Below are 20,824 nucleotides of genomic sequence, written 5' to 3' on the forward strand. Positions count from 1 at the left end.
ACTGGGTGTAGCTGACAGTTGGGCTTTGTGTATTCCTCCTAGACAGCCTCACCCAATAGAGAGCTTAGGTGTGCCTGGATGGGCCATCACTGGCAGGATTGGAGGGCGAAGCTGGGTACAGAACTACTTTCACTTGAATAGGCTGTGTCCTGCCCCCACACAGACGGATGTATACCCTCTGTAGTTAATATAGTGCCAAGATAGGGAAGCCAGGATGCCTGTGGACATCAAGGAGAAACCTCTAGAAGCTTCAACCACTTCAAATGAAGGCCTTGGTATAAATATTTGAGACCAGACACCAACTCTTCCTTACATTTCTGGGTCTGTGAATACTCTTCCAGGAAGAAGGACTGCTGTGCTACTGAAAGGACTACTACTCTGCTGGACTGCTTCTCTGAATGACTGCTGACCTACTGCCAACTCCCCTCTTACCTGGGTAAGAAGGACTAGACTTCATCTGTAGAGCCCAGGACCCCAAAAGTGACTCCAAGAGCTAGTTATTTGGCCTCCCGACTACAGCTTCATGGGCAGAAAGCCACAACAACCTTGAACCATCTCCTGGATTCTGCCATCTGTGAACCCTGCCAAGTGGTGCCACTGCAGTCTTGGACCCTTGGAAGTGGGCCTAAAGGTGCTCTACCACTCCATCCGAAGATCTCGCAGAACCAACGCATCTCCTCTGCTGTGCGTCTCAACCCCAAGCAGAATGAATGCATTGCCTCTATTGTGAAGTGTGCCCCAGCACAATAACTCCGCATCAACCTCACAGCCCACATCAGAACTGCTGCTGTGAGAAGCTTTACCAACGCAGGCCCTTGTATCACAAATCTCTCATTGACAGCAGTCTCTACAATGACATAGGTTCTCTCATCACAGCCTCGCAGCTCCTCGGAGCAGATGCTTCACCTCAACTGCGTGATGCAACCTCAACGCCGGACATCGCAATGCAATCCTCGATGACGCAGTACCTCGCATCACAGCATGCAACTCCTTGGAACCGACACATCATCTCAGCTGTGTGACACATCTTCAATGTGGGTCCTGGCAATGCTCCACAACCAGGACTTAAAGTACTCTTATTCAGTGGGCTTAACTGGGCTGTTGTAGCCGGCACATGCTCTATCACAGACAGCCTGAACTTGTGACTTTGTCCCAGTACGGCGCGACCAGATATCCACAGTTGTCACTTTGTGCTTTTTTGTCGCATTTTCTCTGACATATTTAGAATTGTATATTTCCAGTTGTATTGATTGAATTTTTGTCGTTATGGTCTTGATTTGTTCAAATTTACTCAAATTTTCTAAATTGGCGTGGGATTTTTCTTGTGTTGTGTTTCACTTTTTTACTGTCTGAAATGCTGCATAAATACTTTACACAGTTCCTCTAATTTAAGCCTGACTGCTCTCTGCCAAGCTACCAGGGGGTTGAGCACAGTTTAATTTAGGGTTTGCTTGGGCCTCACCCTGGAAAGGATTGTGGTTCTTGCTTTAGTAGGATTTCACCCATTCAACCAGTAACACGTTTTTTTACACTAAGCTATTCACAAACACACAATGCAAACCACGCTTTGTCCTATGTCATCCCCACCCCAGTCCCGTAAGCCAACAGAACCATGGGCCATATTATCAAGAAAGGGCGATTCATTATCGCCGCTATTATCGGCAGGAAACTGCCGCTAAAGTGGCGATAATGGGCTTGATAATATGTCCTTGTGTCCAGGTTAACACCAGAACCTGGGCTGCTATGGGAATTCACAAGGGCATATTATCAAGCCCATTATCGCCACTTTAGCGGCAGTTTCCTGCCGATAAAAGCGGCGATAATGTATCGCCCTTTCTTGATAATATGGCCCCAAAAGTTTTGTGATGCAGATCTTAAGGTTTTCATGATACAGCTTATACCAACAGCATAAGAAAGACTTTTGAAATTATGCAAAAGTAGGAAAAGCAGGACATTTAAAAGTGTTGTTGAGAAAGTCTATTTTAGAGATATGCGTTCGCTGGAGAAAAATAACATATTTGAAGTAAAATAACCATTCAAAGCTGCAATGAAAGGACAAAATAAACTAAATTAAAAACACAATTAGCCTAAACCCTCAGACATTATGGAATGTGAGCTAGAGATAGATAGAGGGCACAGTGGCGCCACAATAGTATGTAATATTGCTTGAGGAGTATTATGGATAACGAGTTAGTGGTCGTCATGTAGATTAAAGGTACCGAGAGGGATTTGAGGGGTCAGTTTGTGTCCCTATAATTTTCGTTAAAAAGAACACAAAGTTTTTGGGGGGCGAAATTGAGAGGTGCAAAAAGGCTCAAGCAGTACAGACGGGGCTTCCTTTATAATAATCATTTTTTATACTTTTACAGTCTTTAAAAAGTATAATAGCGTTTTTGTGCCTAGTGCTTACCAAGTTAACGGAGGAGGAAGCAATGCGGATACGATAATTTACTGTGTGACTTTTATGCGATGGAAACTTTGGGAATAAAGTTTGACTTGACTTGATAACAAGGCCCACTCATGATCAGGCAGGGAGGATTCAAAATAGTAATCCCATTCTGCCTGACAGATAATCAGGGCCCAGGTGAGCTATTCTTGTGATAGCCATTCCATTTGGCAAGATGTCTCAATAGATACTTATTGCTGCCATCTTCTTTGATCTTTGTTCAAGTCCTGGCAGATCCACTCAGCCTTTCATCTTTCGGTAGATAAAGTAAGCACCATAGAGTTGGATAACAATAAACATGTCACTTTAGTACCAATACACTATTCTTGTTGGATGTGTGCTTTATAATGTGTTAATCATATTAGTAACTTAGGTGCCACTGGATAATAGTAACACCTGTTATTAAAAGTGTTTGAGAATCCTACTACTGTTCCTTTCTATATAATCCATGACAATCTAACCGCTTTATGTTATTAAAAGCTCTTCTCTCTTATTTAAGTATGTAAGAGAAACATCACAGGAACCTATGTTTCAAAATCATTTCACCCTTACGCTTCAATTTGCTCACTTTACAATTTCCTTTGGAAAACCATGAAGGACCATATTAGGTGTAACTAGTGTGGTTTCATCATTAAATTGGTCACACAAACAAATTGGAAATACATCCTTGTGTAGTGAATTTGCTTGCATGAACATGTGACATATGCCCTTGAGTGCCTTACAACACCTTAAACATTTGTGAGAGATGCATTGATTTCTAGTATTTACAGACGACCCAACTTTACCTCCCGCTGAGTGGCTTTGAAAACAACTTATGCTGCCTTATTTGGTACGTCCTAGCAAGATTCTTTAGGCATAGCACTAGATTCTGTGTGCTTTATAGAGGAAAATATCAACCTTAATTGTATTTACCTCTGCAGTTATGATGTAATGCAATTGTTGATAGATTGTTAATGGATTTTAATAGGCTATAGTATTGATGAGGGATTAGATCAAACTAAGGGGCCTATTAGCATAGCGAGCGGATCGACGATCCGCCCACCAAATGACCGATCTTCAACCCCGCCATATAAGCATGGCGAGGGGGCACCGCGGCGGACGGCCGTCCGCCGCTTTTTCGCCGGTCGGATTGCCGGCCGGGCGGAAAAGGCCCTCAATATGGTGGCGGTGCCTTGCAGGCACAGCCATCCATATTAGGATGTGTCATTTTTAGGGCCTTTCCATGGCGGAGACTCCGCCATGTAAAGGCATGCGGAGTTCACTTTGGGGGTCCGTTGTGGGCCCCCAGGGGTTTTGGGGGGCTGCACTTGGGGGGTTCCCATGGTTCCCACCAACATTGGCATACACAAGGTGGCAGGCACCGCATGGTGCCTGTCACGTTGTGCATGCCAATGCACAAAATGCATATATTGCATTGTGGCGGGTGCTGCTTACAGCACCGCCGCCGCAATGTGATATATGCGGATGCCACCGCCAGGGTGGCAGTGGCATCCTAATTGCCATTTCGGGACTGCCGCACCTCTGGCGGTCGGTCTGTGTACCTTTACGGTGGCAGGCGGACAAAGTCTGCCCGCCATCGTAATGGACCCCTCTAAATTATTCATACATATTTCATGTTATTCTCAGATGATATAATGAACATATAATTATCCAAGTGGTATTAAGGATATGTAATTCCCTCTATTATCACATATTTCCTTACATCAACTGAAAGGGGCTCAGTTAATGAGACAAAAAAGTGAATGTATGTTCCATCAGTATTTTCTGTCATATATATTCATTAACTTGGATTCTCCCACTAGGGTTTCCCATATTTTAAAACTGATTACATTAACATGCCCCACCCCACAACTTAATAGTAAGATACTTAATTTCTAACTGAGAGAGCCACAGTCTTTGGTTGTATTGACTGTAAATTCTGGCTACACTGCTTGAGTAACTGTTCTGACTTACAAAAACGGAATTTAGTTGTCAATCACCCTGAAATAAAGCTGTTTCTCTCAAGGCAAATTGGTATATTATATATTTTGGTATGTAGTTAACATGTATAGATAAAAGTATCTTTATGTGTATATTTTCGACTGTCAAAGTCTAGACTACCAAAAACTAGACTCCGAGGAAAGGGTGGCTTCTCGCCATACCCATAATGCCATCCTGCGCAGTATACCTGAAAGGTGTTTAGTTAGTAAGAGAAATCAGAATCTCAAAGGGGAAAACCTCTTTGGCAATCTTGTGGTTCTTGACTGGAGATGAAGTTTAATACTTAACCCCTTCCCTGCTCATGACGGAACCACGCGGTCATGAGCCAAGGGCGGCGTGTGCTCATGACGGTATGGTTCCGTCATGCTGCGGCCACTCCGCTCACGCGGCACTGATTCCCCGCCTGTGCGGGCTAATTTGTGAGTGGGCGGAATTGTGATAGAACCACGCCGTCATAAGCACAGCACGCCTGTGGTTCATGACGGCGTGGTTCCGTCACGAGCATGGCGGCGCCGCGCTGCTATCCCTCCCCCCCAGCGCCGCGGCAGAATTACCGCCATGGCCAAGGAGTTAAGGAATCAGCATGGCACAGAGCTCCTGCTGGCATCATGATAGAGAAAAGAGTTTAGTAATAATCTAGTCTTGGATTTGCAGAAGACAATAAAACTGCGAGAAGCAAAACTCTGAGTATAAAATGATAGAAACTGGGGGAGAAACGGGACAAAAAACAAGGGAACAAATATGTTGTGACATTTTTCGAGCTTGCTTCTTTATATATGATTAGCAGCCCGTCCCGACGTTGTCCGGGTATGAATTGCTGCCGGCCAATAGCATATTGTTTTGTAGGATTTCGTTTTGATAGCATTTCTTATCTGTGATAGGCCTGTGAAACGCTCCGATTCACAATACACTGCTGATGCACTTAAGAGTGCACGTTCAGTAGTGTGTGAACTCGAGTTTCCCTACTTTATTTTTCCTTGCAATATTATATAGCGGGAACTCGACAACATGGCATGAGCACAATTTACATTACAGAAGAACACATTCATTTGTGGTAGGCACGGGGGAGACAAAGTGATTTGCCTGGAATCACAGGATGTTGAGCTGATGCCGAGATTCGAATGTAGCTCCCCAGCTCTAAAGTTCGCAATTCTAGAACTTGTGGCGGGAGATGTGTCTAAAAGTGTATGTCGGTGCTGGCCATCAATGAGAGAGACCTGTGCATTTTTCAAATGGGTGGTGAAAAAATATGAGTATGTTGCTGGAGATGTGGGTCGCCGTGCCACCAATGTACTTACCGGGGGAGGGTAAACACCCATTATTCCGCAACTTTATTTCCGCATATCATCAGTCCGCATACTTTCATTATGAAAGTACCATGACTCCGCAATGCCATTATAACGCATTCCATTACATTTTATATGCTTTTACCACGCATACATTTACACCGAAATTCGTTGTAAATGCATGAATGGTAAAAGAATGTTTTTTTTTAATGTTTGGATAAGGTAAGTATGGGTATAGGGGTATATGCTTTGGGGTACTGAGGTATATGTTTTGGGGTGTTTGGGTATTTTAAGGGTTCAGATATAGTTTTGTGTTATGGGGTACAGGGGTCATTTTAGGGTTTAGGGACAGGTATGGGTTTTGGGGTACAGGGGTATTTTTAGGGGTCAGGGCTAGGTTTGGGCTTTGGGGTACAGGGGTATTTTTAGGGTTCAGGGGTAGGTTTGGGTTTTGGGGTACAGGGGTATTTTAAGGGTTCAGGGCTAGGTTTGGGTTTTGGGGTACAGGGGTATTTTAGGGTTCAGGGGTGGTTTTGGGGTACAGTGGTATTTTTAGGGTTCAGGGCTAGGCTTGGGTTTTGGGGTACAGGGGTATTTTTAGGTTTCAGGGGTAGGTTTGGGTTTTGAGGTACAGGGGTATTTACAGGGTTCAGGGCTAGGTTTGGGTTTTAGGGTACAGGGGTATTTTTATGGTTTAGGGATAGGTTTGGGTTTTGGGGTACAGGGTATATTTATAGGGTTAAGATGGGTTAGTGTTTAAGGGTGTTGGCGTATTTTAAGGAGTAAGGGTGAGTTATGGTTATGGGGTGCAGGGGTATTTAAAGGGAGCAGGGTGGGATTAGCAAACGATATGGCACATGGCATGAAGGGCGGAACGTGCCACACGCCCCCAGCGTTTGTCACGCCCCCAGCACACGCCCACAGCACAACACAGACAAGCCCACAAGGGACTACTTTGCTGGCACGGTTCTTTTACCTTTTAAATGTATATGGTGGGCATCTGCATAGCCTATGTCCTTCTGCTGCAACTGCCCTTTCCAACGCAGTATTGGGTGTTGTGATTGGTGCTGTGGTTCCTGAGATTACCCGCCTCAAAGGTTTGGGTTCTCTCTTTATTATATTAGTATAGATTCAAACAGGAACTGATTTCACACAAAAAAACTCTACTTTGGCTCGGATGTGGGAACCTCACATAGTATTGTATGGAGTACCACCTTCACAAGAAGGGCTGATTATATGTCTTGTCCATGCTCATTTCTAAATTGTCATGTTTTTGTATATGTATATGGACTTTTTCTGTAACACAAACATAGTCAAAAGGCAGTGGAGCATGGTACTCGGTGAAAGACAAACATTTCTACAATTGACAGGAGAGGTGGCTGGATTGTGGATTGTTAGTGCACTGTGAGATAGTATTCTTTAAAGAGGTGCGTCTTCTACTCTTTCCTGAATTTGAGACGCTTTGGAGCAGTCCTGATTGATCCGGGGATGTTGTTCCAGGTCCTGATTGTAGAGATGGAAAAGGCCTGCTGTCTTGTTTTCCCTTTATATACCCAGTGCCTCATTCATGAGGAATTGGGGTAGGGCAACACGGTGCATTACTGTCCTTTCCCCCTGCGCTGGCGCACAATTTGCTGCCTAGCGCCAACACATGGATGCCTCCGTTGCAGGCAGGATTGTTTTTGTGCAGGTAGGGGCACCTTCCTGCACAAAAACAATCAGGAGAGGAGGTCCCAGGTTTACGTGATTAAGTAAATCTGGTGCAGCATCAAAATCCATGGGTGCTGGGAGGGAAAATCCATGACAATGCCCATGGAATGCCTCTGTGATGCAGAGTAAGGTACGGCAGTGACTTGCTCTGCTTTGTCTTACTCCATATCTATGAGGCCATGCAAAGTCATGCAGAGTGACTTTGGGTTGTCTTTAGATATGATTGTTAAATGTCGGCGGCACAAGACTCTCACAAATAAGCCCCTTCGTCTGTAGCTTGATGCTGTCCTGGATGCTGATGTGCAGAGGGACACCAGAGACGGTCAGCTTGTCTGCAAGATAAGCGGGTTGCTGGTCATGATGACTTTGTAAAGGATGCAGCTGGTTTTGAAGAAGAAGCATGTTTGACATCCTTTGGTCCACGCAGAGTCCTGCTGCCGCCCTTTATGTCTGGTGCTCCAAGAAGTTACAGAATTCCCCTCCGAGCGACCTCAAGTTTTGAGACTCGAGAGCAGATGGCTGACATTGAGTGCAGAATCTTGGAACAGGGTGCCCAGCAGTGTGTGGGATGTTTCTTCCTTTTTGAAAGCTTGTAGCTTTCGTTAACCCCTTCCATGCTCATGACGAGCTCATGGCAGATACCTCTCAGGTGCTCATGACGAGCTGAGCTCGTCATGACCACACCCGTTTTCGTTGCTGTCCAGCACAGCAGGGCAAACTCTTAAGCAGCGATGTGGTTAAGTGCATGACACTGTTTTAAGCATGGCTGTGACATTTGAGGAGATGGGACTAAAATTTCCAGGTTTATCATCTCGGCTGCACAATACATCCTTGAAGCGGGACCTCTCAATGCTTCGCAAACAAGACTTAATGTACTCTTGTTCAGAGGGCCTACCTGAGTCCCTGCAGAGCTATGTGGACTTAGTAAACAATAATATAGTATAGTCAAACATTATTGGAGGGGAGATCTTTTCTATTTATTTCATGTTTGTGTGTTCTGTGCTTATTAGGAATTACTTCATTTGTGTGCAGTTTGGGGAATTCAAATGATGTCCATCTTCATTGGGGTGTTTTGTGACATAATGCTTAAATGGCTAGTACAATGTCTCTCTCCTTTTGCTATCTCAGATTACAAACATAGGGGGCATATTACCAACAAAGTGGCGAAGAGCGGAATTAGCCATCTTGGCTTAACGCCTCTCGTCGCCACTTTGGAAACGCTAGGCTGCACCATATTACAAGGATATGTTGCAGCCTAGCGTTTCCCCCTGCCATGGCGGTAGTTTTTACACCTTATCGCCAGCGCAGACACCCTTGCACCAGAGTGCTTTATGCAGCACACATGTAAGTTACAAATTGGCATTTTTAAAAAAAGGTTTGTTTATGTACAGGAAGGAACACCTTCCTGTACATAAAGAAACCTTGGCAATTTGCTGTTTTCATGTGTGCTGCACAAGGCAGCACACATGGAAAAAGCAAAAACGAGGAGAAATGAAGCATTTCTCCTCGTTTCACCACCTTAAGAACAGGACTTACCTGTTCTTAAATTCGGCGCTACCACCTATTATCGCCAAGCTAGATAATAGGTGGCAGCGTCAAAGTGAATGGGTGTTGCGGTGGAACGCCCACCGCAACACCCACTGCACGCCCCCTTTCACGATGAGTTTATCGTGAAAGGGGCCCTATTACCAAGGCAGCATTAAGTCAATTAAAGTTGCTTTAAGCCACGTTAATTGACTTAACGCTGCCTTGATAATAGGGCGATGCAAATATCGCCGCGTTATTGGCAGAAAAGTGCCGATAACGTGGCGAAAAGGGGCTTGATAATATGCCCCATAATGTTTTTGCATTTATTTATTTCACATATTTAAATTTGCTGTTTCTTATAGTGCAAAGAGGCGTTGCAGAGCTTTGCATTGACAAAGTAGAGCTTACAGGAATCAGTATGCGAACAGCAGGGAAAGCAAAGCTTGGAACTAATTACTTTAAACTACATCCATACAGCAAACGGATACAAATAATGCCTATGTGCAACCTGAGTATGAGGAACAGAACTATAGTTGCCTTTATACGACAGTCTGCTGAAAAAGGTCGAGAAGAGAAGAGAGAATAAAACAATAAACTGGAATGGCAGACAGAGTCAGTATGTCTTGGAAGCAGATCCCTAGGTGGCTTGGACAGACAAGCAGGGCCCGATTCATAGAACTAACTTAAGACAAAATCCTAAACTTACTACCATTTTGGTATTCACAGAAGGCATTTACTCATTTTTGTATTCACAGAAGACACTTACTCATTTTGGTATTCACAGAAGTTAGGAGTCCTAACTTTAGGACTACTAAATGCCTTCTGTGAATACCGAAAGTCTTAAAGTTAGGATTTTTCTCAGTTTAGGAGTAGTAAATATAGGACTCTTAACTTTATGACTCCTAAATGCCTTCTGTGAATACTGAAATGAGTAAGGGCCATATGTATCAAGGAACCATTTTGCGATTCTGTAATAGCGATTTTTAAGAAATCGCTATTTCAGAATCGCAAAATGGTATGTATCAAGAAAAATGCATTTTTTTAGCGATTTCCTGATATTCCTTAATTGCGAATTCGCGAATTCGCAATTAAGGAATACTTTCCCATTCATTTCTAGGCCTCCTGGCCCATAGGAATGAAGGGGAAATTTGCGAATCGCAATTTGCTAATCGCAAATTGTGAATATTTTCAAGGGTGCAGGGGTGTCTCAAGAACACCCTGCTGCACCCCTGAAAATGACATGTGTCCGCACATGGCGCACATACATGCCCTAAGGGCATGTATGCGTCACATGGCAGCTTTTGATTTAAAAAAAAATGCTTTTTTAAAAGAATTCGCAACTTACCACTAACTACAAGTTGGTGGTAATTTGCGATTCCTTAATGGCATTTTGGAATGTTTTTTTCCTTGATTCATTGCATTTAAGGAATCGCAACATTTGCAATTCCTTAAATGCAATCGCAAAATAAGGAATGGCAAATTTAGCGATTCCTTATTTTGCACCAAAAATGTATCATACATACCATTTACCGAAAATGGGTTTGCAAACGCCGAAATTCTGCGAATTTCGGCGTTTGCGAACCCATTTTGCCTTGATACATATGGCCCTTAGTGCCTTCTGTAAATACCAAAATAAGTAAGTGCCTTCGGTGAATACCAAAATGAGTCAGTGCCTTCTGTGAATACCAAACTGCTAGTAAGTTTAGGATTTTGTCTTAAGTTAGTTCTGTGAATCGGGCCCGCAGTTTCTACTCTTTCTTGAAAGTGTCTTCTGAGGCAAAGGCTAGGACGGACAGAGTTCCGGATTCTAGGTATGATGGTTTAAGTTTGTGCCCAGAGTTAGACAAATAATTAGAACGTGCTCCAGGTTGTACATTTGTCAGAGGAGAAGAAGTCTAAGACGCTCTCCTGTCCAGGGCACTGCTTTTGGCCAGGTCCTGGTCAGAGCAGGAGCTTCTGTTTGTTGGAGTCCCTCCAGCTCATCTGTGCACACAGGAGCCCTGAGAAGCTCTTACAAACAGAGAATTCAGGAGTGCCGTTGACGGCTGCATGCCTCTAGGGTCTAGACTAGATCATGGAGAATAGAATGTCTGAATTGGGCTTTGTCTTTGTGCAGAGATTGACCATATTAATTGTCCAATCCAAGATGGCGGTCTCTCCATTTGGAAACATATGAACATCCCAATCTAAAATGTGGCACAGTTCCTTTCCCTGGCGTCAATCCTTGTATTCGGCATACAAAAGGCAGTGCATGGAAAAGATTGTTGCCTCTCGAAACATTTTGGGGCATATTACCAAGGGTGGCGATGTTGAATTATCTTTAGCGGCCACTTTGGCCGCTAAGCGACGATAATTCCATCGCCCTATTACCAAGCTGTCGCTAACACCAGTGAGCGACAGCTTGTAGGCGATAGCGAGCGGTTTGGGGCCCACTTTGCATGTCAGCGATATTTATCGCTAATGACATGCAAAGTGGGCGTACCCATCCGGTTAGCGACTGAAAGCAGTCGCTAACCTTGCTATCGCCTATTACCAAGAAAGGCAAAGCGATGGAAATATTCATGCTAAGCGTGAATATCGCCAAACGCTAACGCCTGCAAATATCAGTTCTTAGCCCTGTTATCCAATGGGAGGTGGATAACATGGCCAACAGCATTTGCACACTAATGCGTGAACAGCGCTGGTTTTCCAGCGATATTCATGCTAACGCCTGCAATATTATCGCTTTTGAGATAAACATTGGTAATAGGACGTTATCTCAGCGATAATATTGGGCGAAGCGCGGCGTTAAAAAAACTAACGCTAAGCTCAGTGAGTGATAAATATCGCTAACTGTTGGTTATATGCCCCTTTGTTTTTGAGTTTTCATTGCACTCAACATTCCCTTGCTGTACAATTTTGTCCCTGATTTTTTCTAACAGATTTCGATCATTCCTTGTAATTTCTCCCTTTTATGTTGGCTAGTGCAGCCTCTGCTCTGTACGTTGATTATTTTTCCACTTGGAAAGTTCTGCAGCATCTTCCTTGTGGATCACATGACTTTGGATGTTTTCTCCCTCCTGATACCAGGGGTGAATTGTGTGCCTAGTTGATTATCACCTCATGATTTACAGTACAGTTTTGGTCCATATTATTGTGAAATTGAATGGCAGTGTCACAGTATTTACCATAATGCTAGTATAAATGGTGTCCAACAAGAGTTTAAAAATATCCAGCGACTGTGCCTACAAGCACGATCTAAGAAGAAATGACTTCTTGTACTTTTATGTTATCCCTTTTAACAGCAGCCACAAGAAATTAGCAATGGACATAAGAAGAGACTCCCTAGTGGGACTCAAGAGATTGGCATTGGGGAATGTTCTCAGAAATGCTGAAAGTCTGTCATGTAAATTTGCAGCCAAAGCAACTGAGTTGTTGGTAAAAGCCACAAAGACCGTTTGGATACACACAGTGGCGGCTGGTGACATTTGAAAGTGGTGCGGCGGCAAATTATTGGTGGAGCACACCGCGCGACAATTGTGACAGTAAAAAAAAATTACATTACAGGAGGAAAAAGTGACGTGTGCAGGTTACAAAAGCATACAAAGCACAAAGTAGACGAATAACGAATAATACTGCAATAAATGGAGGATACTCAAACACAACAACAAACGTTACTTAGGCAATGGTGGCACTTGTGCAAGTATCGAAAGCAAACAAAATGTAAGAGGTAGCAAACAGTGTGTTACAAGAGAAAAGTGACGTGTGCATGTTACAAAAGAGTACCTATAGTACAGCCTCAGAGTGCAGTGTCATATCTCGGACTACTCAGTTGTCACACGGTCAGAGAGCAAAGCTTTTGAGACCCTAGAAACTCCCTGCTCCCACACCCCGAAAGCTCAAAACTTTTCCGATCCCCATGGGAGGAGGTCAGGAGGAGCAAGAGCTGGAGAAAAGGCCAGGCCCCAGTGGAAATGCCAGAAGGAGGGCAGAGAGAGGTGCCCACAGGCGGCATCCAGCGCAGTCCTTCCTCCTTCTACAGCCAGCAACTACCTGGCACTGCTGGTAATGGCATGGCGCACAAGTCCCATGACGATGCTTCTTTGGGACAGACCTGCGTCACCTGCCTCCTCTGCTCATCGATGCAGTCTGCCTGGACCCTTGAGTGTAAAATGGCTGCCACAGTAATGTTGACACAGGCGCGCGGGAAGCAGTGATCGGCGCAATCGAGCCGGCGCAGACAGTCACGACTCGACTCCCCTTGGATGACACACCCTTTCCCACTCCTCACAGGGTGGGTCCCTCCTACCACGCCCTCTGACAAGGGGGAAAGGGGTGGTGACACCGTGACAAACTCTCCTCCACTCCCTGTTAGTTATTCCGGGCTTGCATTTTAAACGCCCTGGGCCAATTTAACCTGCACGGTGGAGACTGGCCCTGCCAGCTATGTCTTTGACGAGCCGATGACGTCACAGCCTTCAGGGCTGTGAGGGTATCGGCCCGGCAAAGACATAGCAGGCTTTTTTGGGCCCGGCCACTAGGGAACAAAGGAGCAAGCAATTAGTCACGTGACGTGACGTGACAGTGAACCTGTGGCAGTAATGGTGGTGAGTGCGGTAGATTGCTGCTGACTCAGGCAGTGGCTCACCCTGTGTTCTTTTTTGGGGAATTTAAATTTTTTACATGCGAACGAACGATGTTAATACAATTATTTGATGTTTTCGAATCCATTCGTGAATGTGAAATATTTACCGGGTGCTGAGCCCCGACGCCCTAAAAGAGAAACCGCCACTGGATACTGTAGTATTCTCATATTATATGTATGCACTTGTATCCAGCTGCTCAGCCCAGTGTGTGTATTCTTATTAGAATCCTAGTGTGGGTGGAATGTTGGATGCATCAGAGCTACAGTTAAGGATGGGCTGAGCGGCCAGTAGGCTGCTCCTGATGGGGCTGTTATCTTGACTATGACTTCTGCATAATAAACATCTTCTACAAGTACCTGATGTGGTCTACGGTGTCTACATATCTACACCTGAACCTGTGGGACATACCCACTACAGATACACATACACATACACACACACACATGCACACACAACAGACTTGTGCAGCGTAACACACATGCAAGAGATACATGCATCACATTGCATCCCTATTCGGAGGGCCACCTTGAGACTATGTCTGGATGGTGAACTCCGCTCGTGGAGTTTACAGACTTATCCACACTCTGCATACGCGGACTTCAGAAAAACTCCCCTTCGCGTTGTGGAGTGGAGTTTTTTTCCTCGCTTGCGGTCGTCAATGCCAAGTTGGCTAGCGCGAGTGAGGAGAATCCACTCCGTGCAAGATTTTTCCTCGTTTGCGATCATCAACATCAGGTTGGTGAGTGCAAGTGTGAGATTAGTCAATGCTGGCAGTGTGAGATTAGTCAACGCGGGTGGTCAGACTTCTCATTGCGAGTGGTTGCGTTTGCTCGCGACCGCTGGCGTTGAGAAACTGCCCATTCACGTTGATAAAGCAGGTGCTCGAGTAAAAATCTACTTGAGCGGCAGAAAGAAAGCAACACCCGCTTGCACTGTGCATGGTGCCATACACCGTACGGACAAGCACCTGGCACTGAAAATCACCACGAACTGCATTTATATAACGCGCCCGCTGCTCACGGAGCTCCGCATAGCGCTGCAGAGTTTTTTTTGCACTTCACAGAGTACCGCGTAGCAGAACTCCGGGAACTATGTCCAGGCTTACTTGAGACCTCCTTGAACATGTATCCAAAGTCTTAATGTTAAGGAATGCTTTGGTATATGTGTGCATGTGGAGCATTCACAAGATGTTGGATAATGTAGCTATTCATCAATGCATCCTACATTTAAAGTCTCTGGCTTAATGGTTTTAATGAAACTGTTTCACATACTGAAATCAATTCAGGCTTAAACAGCACATCTCTTGATATTTTCCAAGAGCTTTTGAACCTCTTATGCTGCCTGTAATTCAGAGACTTTTTAAGGCATGGGCAAGGTGGGCACTGGACCTGGGCCCAGCCTTCAGGGGGACTCTGACAGAGCCTGCTCTGTCCTTGCTCTGATGACCTTTAGTAATTCTTAACAGATTGTTTTAAATACCTTTTCCTTTAATGTATTTTTAACGTGGATGATGTATTGGACTCTATTACGGACAATTAATAGAGAAATGTTTGCTTTTTAACACCATGCGACATCCATAAAACAAGCATTTGCAATGCAATAGGCCTCATATTTGCAAGACTTTGAGGTATTGCCATTGTAAATGACAATGCCTTTTATTTATGTGCTTGATAACCTGCAAGCGGTGCTTACTGCTTGTAGGTTTTCAAAACACATAAATCAAAAGCATTGTCATTCAACAATGGCAATGCCTCAAACTCTCGGTAATGCAAGACCTTTTTTTCTATTCCTTTACCTTTCAAGCAATTGCATTACCCGCGCTATAGATTACGATGTTTACAGCTAACACAGGAGTGGCACTAGTGTAACAAAGGTAAGCAAATGGAAAAATAAAATGGTGGCTGCATGCTTTTTTTTCTATGTGTTTATTTTTGTTACAATGGCAGCACCCGCTCTTAGGCTTTGAACATCTTAAGCTAAAGTTTGGGTGCTGCGATTACTTCAAAAGCAAAGAAATAGAAAACAAATGCATATTTTTTTATATTGCTTTGCTTTTGGAATAATTGTGGTACCTGCGTTTTAGCTTAAGGTGTTTAAAGCGAAAGCGCGGTGATGGCACGGTAGGAAAAATTAAATAACTTTTTAAAATGGCATGCTGGCACCATTATTATTGTTGGCCGTGCTAGTTAAATAAAAAATAAAAAAACTTTGCGGAAGAGCATGTCCTGCCTGCTTTTAAAGACCATTATGAAAAGAGTGCTCGGAGGCTGTAATTGAAAGCTACCAAGTAACAACATATATAACAGGGAGTGTCCTGTCGGGAGGTAACAAAAGAAGACAGGGAGGTGTTAAGGAGGGACTAATAAGCCTATTAACAAATCAAAAGGCAACCTTTACAAAGGACAGTGACAGGAGCCAATTAAAAAATGGGCGGAGAGTGGGGGAGCTTACAGTCCATTCCTGAATACATCATGTCTTGAAGAGACAGCACAAGTGCTGCTTTGGCGGGACCTAAACAGTGGGGAACGTTTATGAGTTTGGTGGCGCAGAACAACGCAGCAAGATACCCTGCTGCACTGCTAAGCGTCACAGACAAAGTTCCCATACAACGTCCATGGAATGCCTAGCCAGGTCAGGTTAACTCAATTCAGCAATTTGCGCTGCGTTGGTTACTCCATATTTTCCGCGCCGCGCAAAGCGGCTTTGCATGACTTTAAAAATATTACTCACGGTTTGCGTTGCCCTTTCACCACATTATGTAATGCAAGAGTAATGCAAACCGGATCATAAATATGGCCCAGTGTCTTTTAGTCAAAACAGGACCTCACATATGAAAGATGGCAGGGAATCACAAAGATTATAAGCAACAATATTAGTGAGCTGCTGCTGAATTATAATATTGAAAACACACGTCACTATCTCTGAATATTATACGTAAATACATTTAGGGTCTAATTTACATGGCCATTGCCCCGCTGGTGCATCATTTTTCTTTTCAAGCACCATCAGCGCAGTGTGCCTGCCCATATTTACATGGCCACGTAAATCACTCTGCATGACTTTCATGGCCGTGTAAATATGGGCCCCTTTCACACATTACTGTTTGAAAGGGGCTTTCCATGGGTGTTGCTGTGGGTGTTCCCACGAAACATCCAAAATCATATCACAGGCCTCAAAACCTTTAAAGTTGTTCAACAGTGGTGTTTCTGGAGTGTTGTGCCACTCATACCTGCAATGATGGCTTCAGAACCTCCATCACAGATGCACATTATGGAAACGTACGTCTACCATGATCTCGAATGTAAGTACCCAATCACAGGATGAAGCAGTGGCTTTACTGATCTTTAACCTCTTCGATGCTGATGAGTGAACCGCTCCGTCATCAGCCGCGGTGGCGCTGTGCTGATGACGGAGCAGTTCCGTCATGGCCCGCCCGACACGCATGCGCGGCGCGTTCTATTAGGTGGGCGGGGCCATGACGGAACCGCTCCGTCATCAGCACAGCTCACCCGAGGCTGGTGACGGAGCGGTTCCGTCACCAGCGTGTGAGCACCGCGCGGCCCCCCCGCCCCCTTAGCGCTGCGGCGGAATAGCTGCCGCAGCGAAGGTGTTAACTGAGGGTGCCCCAGGCCTGCAGGTTCACCATCTTTGAGCCATACCATTGTTAAAAGTGGCAGGCAAACAACATCAGTATGGTGGGTCTTACCATTAAAATGCCTTACTCATGCAGAGCTAGTCTCATCCCTAGTTAGTTTACAAATGTTAATAAGTGTGTACCCCTATACGCAGGTGTGCAGGTCAAGAGCGGCCGGTAGATTTAGCATGGGGGAGGGCCACACATGGAAACATACACACTCACTCACACCCATGCATTCACACACTTGTACATGTACACAGTCATTCACCAGGCTCACTCACTCAAATATGCATACAAACATACATTCATGCAGTCATGCTTGCACCAAACACAAAAAGCAAAGTTTACCTTCACTGCCGCTCTCTGGGAGGGAAGCCTTGGAGGTCCCTGGAGGGTTGGTACTGCTGCCTTCTCTCATCGGTTGACCAAATGTCAGCCAATGAGGGAAGACAGCAGTCCTTCACTGGTCAGAGTGAGATAGGGTCCAGTTGACATGCAGACTTCACCCCACTCTGTGAAGAGGTTTCACTGATTGACACTTCAGGGCCTAAATCTGAAGAGCCCAGGTCTGAGGCAATCAGTGACACTCCGTCATGAGAGGAAGGCCTTGAGCTACTTTTGACCGGCTGAGGAGGTCACACCCACAGGGCTGTGAAACCCTCTGCTAGGCAAAGTTCATCTCAGGCAGCCATCAGGAGGCTGTACATTTAGCGCATGTCTAGTTCCCAGCTGTCTGACGTGAACAAGATGAGTGTCTGTCAGGCTGGCAGTCCCTCTCCTTGTCGGGGTAAATGTGGAGGCGTGGCCCCTCAGCCCATATGGACGAGCCACGGCTAGCACAGGTACATCAGAATGCAAGGGTGCATATACAGATCTGCATGAATGCCATTAACCCCTTCTATGCTGATGACAGCCCCCGTCCGTCATGCATCACGGTGGGCGTGTGCTGATGATGGCTGGAGGCCGTCAGGATCCCGCCCACTCTTAAAAACGGCAGCACAGGCGCAGAACCACGGCCGCGCCCAAGGGGTTAAAAGTGGTGTGATGTTTATTGGTGTGATAAAGTTTACACACCTGTTTCAGCAGGTCAATCCTGCCGGAATTGAACAGGTTTAAAAGGGTCTGAAGTAACTCACATATTTCTAGTTTTCAGGAGCAACACACTGGGTGGATGGAGTTTTTTTTCCGACAAAATTGGTCTTGCATTTACAGAAGGTGTGTTTAAACCAATTTTACTGCACACTTTAACAGGAAAGTGTATCATATTGACGCATATTACACCTAACTATCTATAGGCAATTTAAACGTTTATGCAAAGTGTACAGTCATGGAAAATGTATTGAAAACTAAAACCACTTACAACACATATCCCAGTGTATAATAAAGTGCTTTTTATATTTACATTAATACGAGTGCCGAAGTTTGTCAAGATATCCTAAATAAGTATGGTATGGTGAATAAGTAAATATTTTTAAGATATTCAGCTGCCGCAAAGTAATTCGGTTCAAGAAAAATGTTTCAGAGCACCTTCCAAATTCATACTGGGGCAGATTTATGAAGGCCTTGCGCCGCCGGTGCGTCACTTTTTCCCATGTTAAAAGTGACGTACCGGTGGCGCAAGGCCTTCATAAATCTGCCCTACTGTTTGGTTCTGTGCTCCTACTTAAAAATTCAAATGCTGCTGAGACAACTTTTTAAATGACCACACAATCGACCCAATTAAAAAATTAAACTATCCCTACCGCTGTTCACACTTCTATCATATGTTATTTAAAAAAAAGTAAAAATGTGCTTATAAGGAGGCACAAGTCCCTACTCCTTCTCAACCGTTCAAATAAGGTAGTGAACACTTACATCTCCAAATATGAACCTATTGTTACTAGAAGTAAAATCAAAGTAGTCTTTTAAGGATATCTTTGCTTAGTAAATGTAGATAGATGCTGTTTAAAACTATAAATACCACAGGATTGTGAAAAAGTCAAAACATGGGCACAATCATACAGGAGACAAGAATGATGGTTTCAAAAACAGTGATAAAATCATCAAATCAAATCAAACAGCATTTGTAAAGCACAACACTGTCACCCTAGGGGTATCTGGGCGCTGTGTCTCCTTCGAAGCGTCAGGTTTTGAGTCTCTTTCCGAAGTCTGCCAGCGAGGGTGCTGTACGGAGCTGGAGGGGAAGGACGTTCCAGGTCTGAGCAGCGATGTAGAAGGAACGCCACCACTGTGGTTGTGTCGGATGGTAAACATACTTTACAACGCAACTTTTACAACACAGTGCCTTTATGACGCAACTATTACAACGAAAACCATTACAACGCATTGCACTGGGGGGCGCTCTAGGATAGGGAATAGATTTAATTTACTATCCAACACCTTCCCTAGTGTCCACGGGGACTGGAGTTGGAATAGTAAATTAAACTATTCACTATCCAGCACCCCTAAGCACTATGCGTTGTAATGGTTTGCGTTGTAAAAGTTGCGTCGTAAAGGCATGCGTGGTAAAAGCATGTGTTGTAACGACGTACATCCGTGTCGGATGCAGGGTGTGTGTGCGAGTCAAGTGGAGCACAAGTGTCTGGAGGGTTGGTGGAAGTTCAGTCAATGGTTGATGTAGGCTGGTCTGAGATAGTGGAGGCCTTTGTAGGCATTCGTGAGGATCTTGAGCACCTTGGTCTCTTGCCTCTTCCCGTTGTGCAGCTTGACATCAGCCACAAACCTTAAATCGCACATGGATGCCATCATGAGGCAGGAGGTCTTCAGTAGTGACATCAAGAAAAAAATACAGGATGAGTGGAAACAGGTTAAGGATATGTTTACCAAGATAGAGGCAGTGAAGCTTGATCTGGCAGTGAACCTTTAACCGCACCAGTGTGTCCTCTCCACCATGTACCCTGACCTGATGTATGACCTGCTTGGTCCAGGGTGAGATCTGTAACGCTAGGTAAGATTAACTCATCTCACCCTGTCCATCTCTGACTTCATACATAGGCATACATCCCATACTTAGCATGTTATGCAGAAGGGCCACCCTCACTTATGAAGTATGTAATATAGTCATAGGACCAGGGGGGGAAATTCACAAAATATTGTACATTAAGAGGTTCTACATACCTAAATCCCTCTCACATTGGAACAAATCCAATTGCAACAAATCCAGACCACACTTTACATATTTTATATACATAGCATATTCCTTTGCCACTTGTTACTTTTATATAATCATTTTAACAAACGTACCTGCTACTTTTTACAGTTCTGGCATGAGTTCATTTCATTAAACCATACATTATTTTGCAAATTTGTCATCTATTTTTAAATTGTCCACATAGATTTAGCAAATTTTAAAAAACACCTATACTGTAAAAAAAAACACAGCTCCATTTGACCACACTCTCTTCTGACATCCTACTCATACTACCCACAATACACTCATCATATAACAATCCAGAAAAACACAACATCGGCTAAACACTGGTGGAGTATCCTTTATTCTCTATTTCTGGTGTACTGGCACTGGACTGGACACACAAGCAAGCATGTTTTGGTGGTTCTAATGTTGTGCTTCCACCTTCTTCAGACCCATATTGTACGTAAATATATATATAGC

This window comes from Lissotriton helveticus, chromosome 4_2 (assembly GCF_964261635.1).
Source record: "Lissotriton helveticus chromosome 4_2, aLisHel1.1, whole genome shotgun sequence".
Classification (NCBI taxonomy): domain Eukaryota; kingdom Metazoa; phylum Chordata; class Amphibia; order Caudata; family Salamandridae; genus Lissotriton; species Lissotriton helveticus.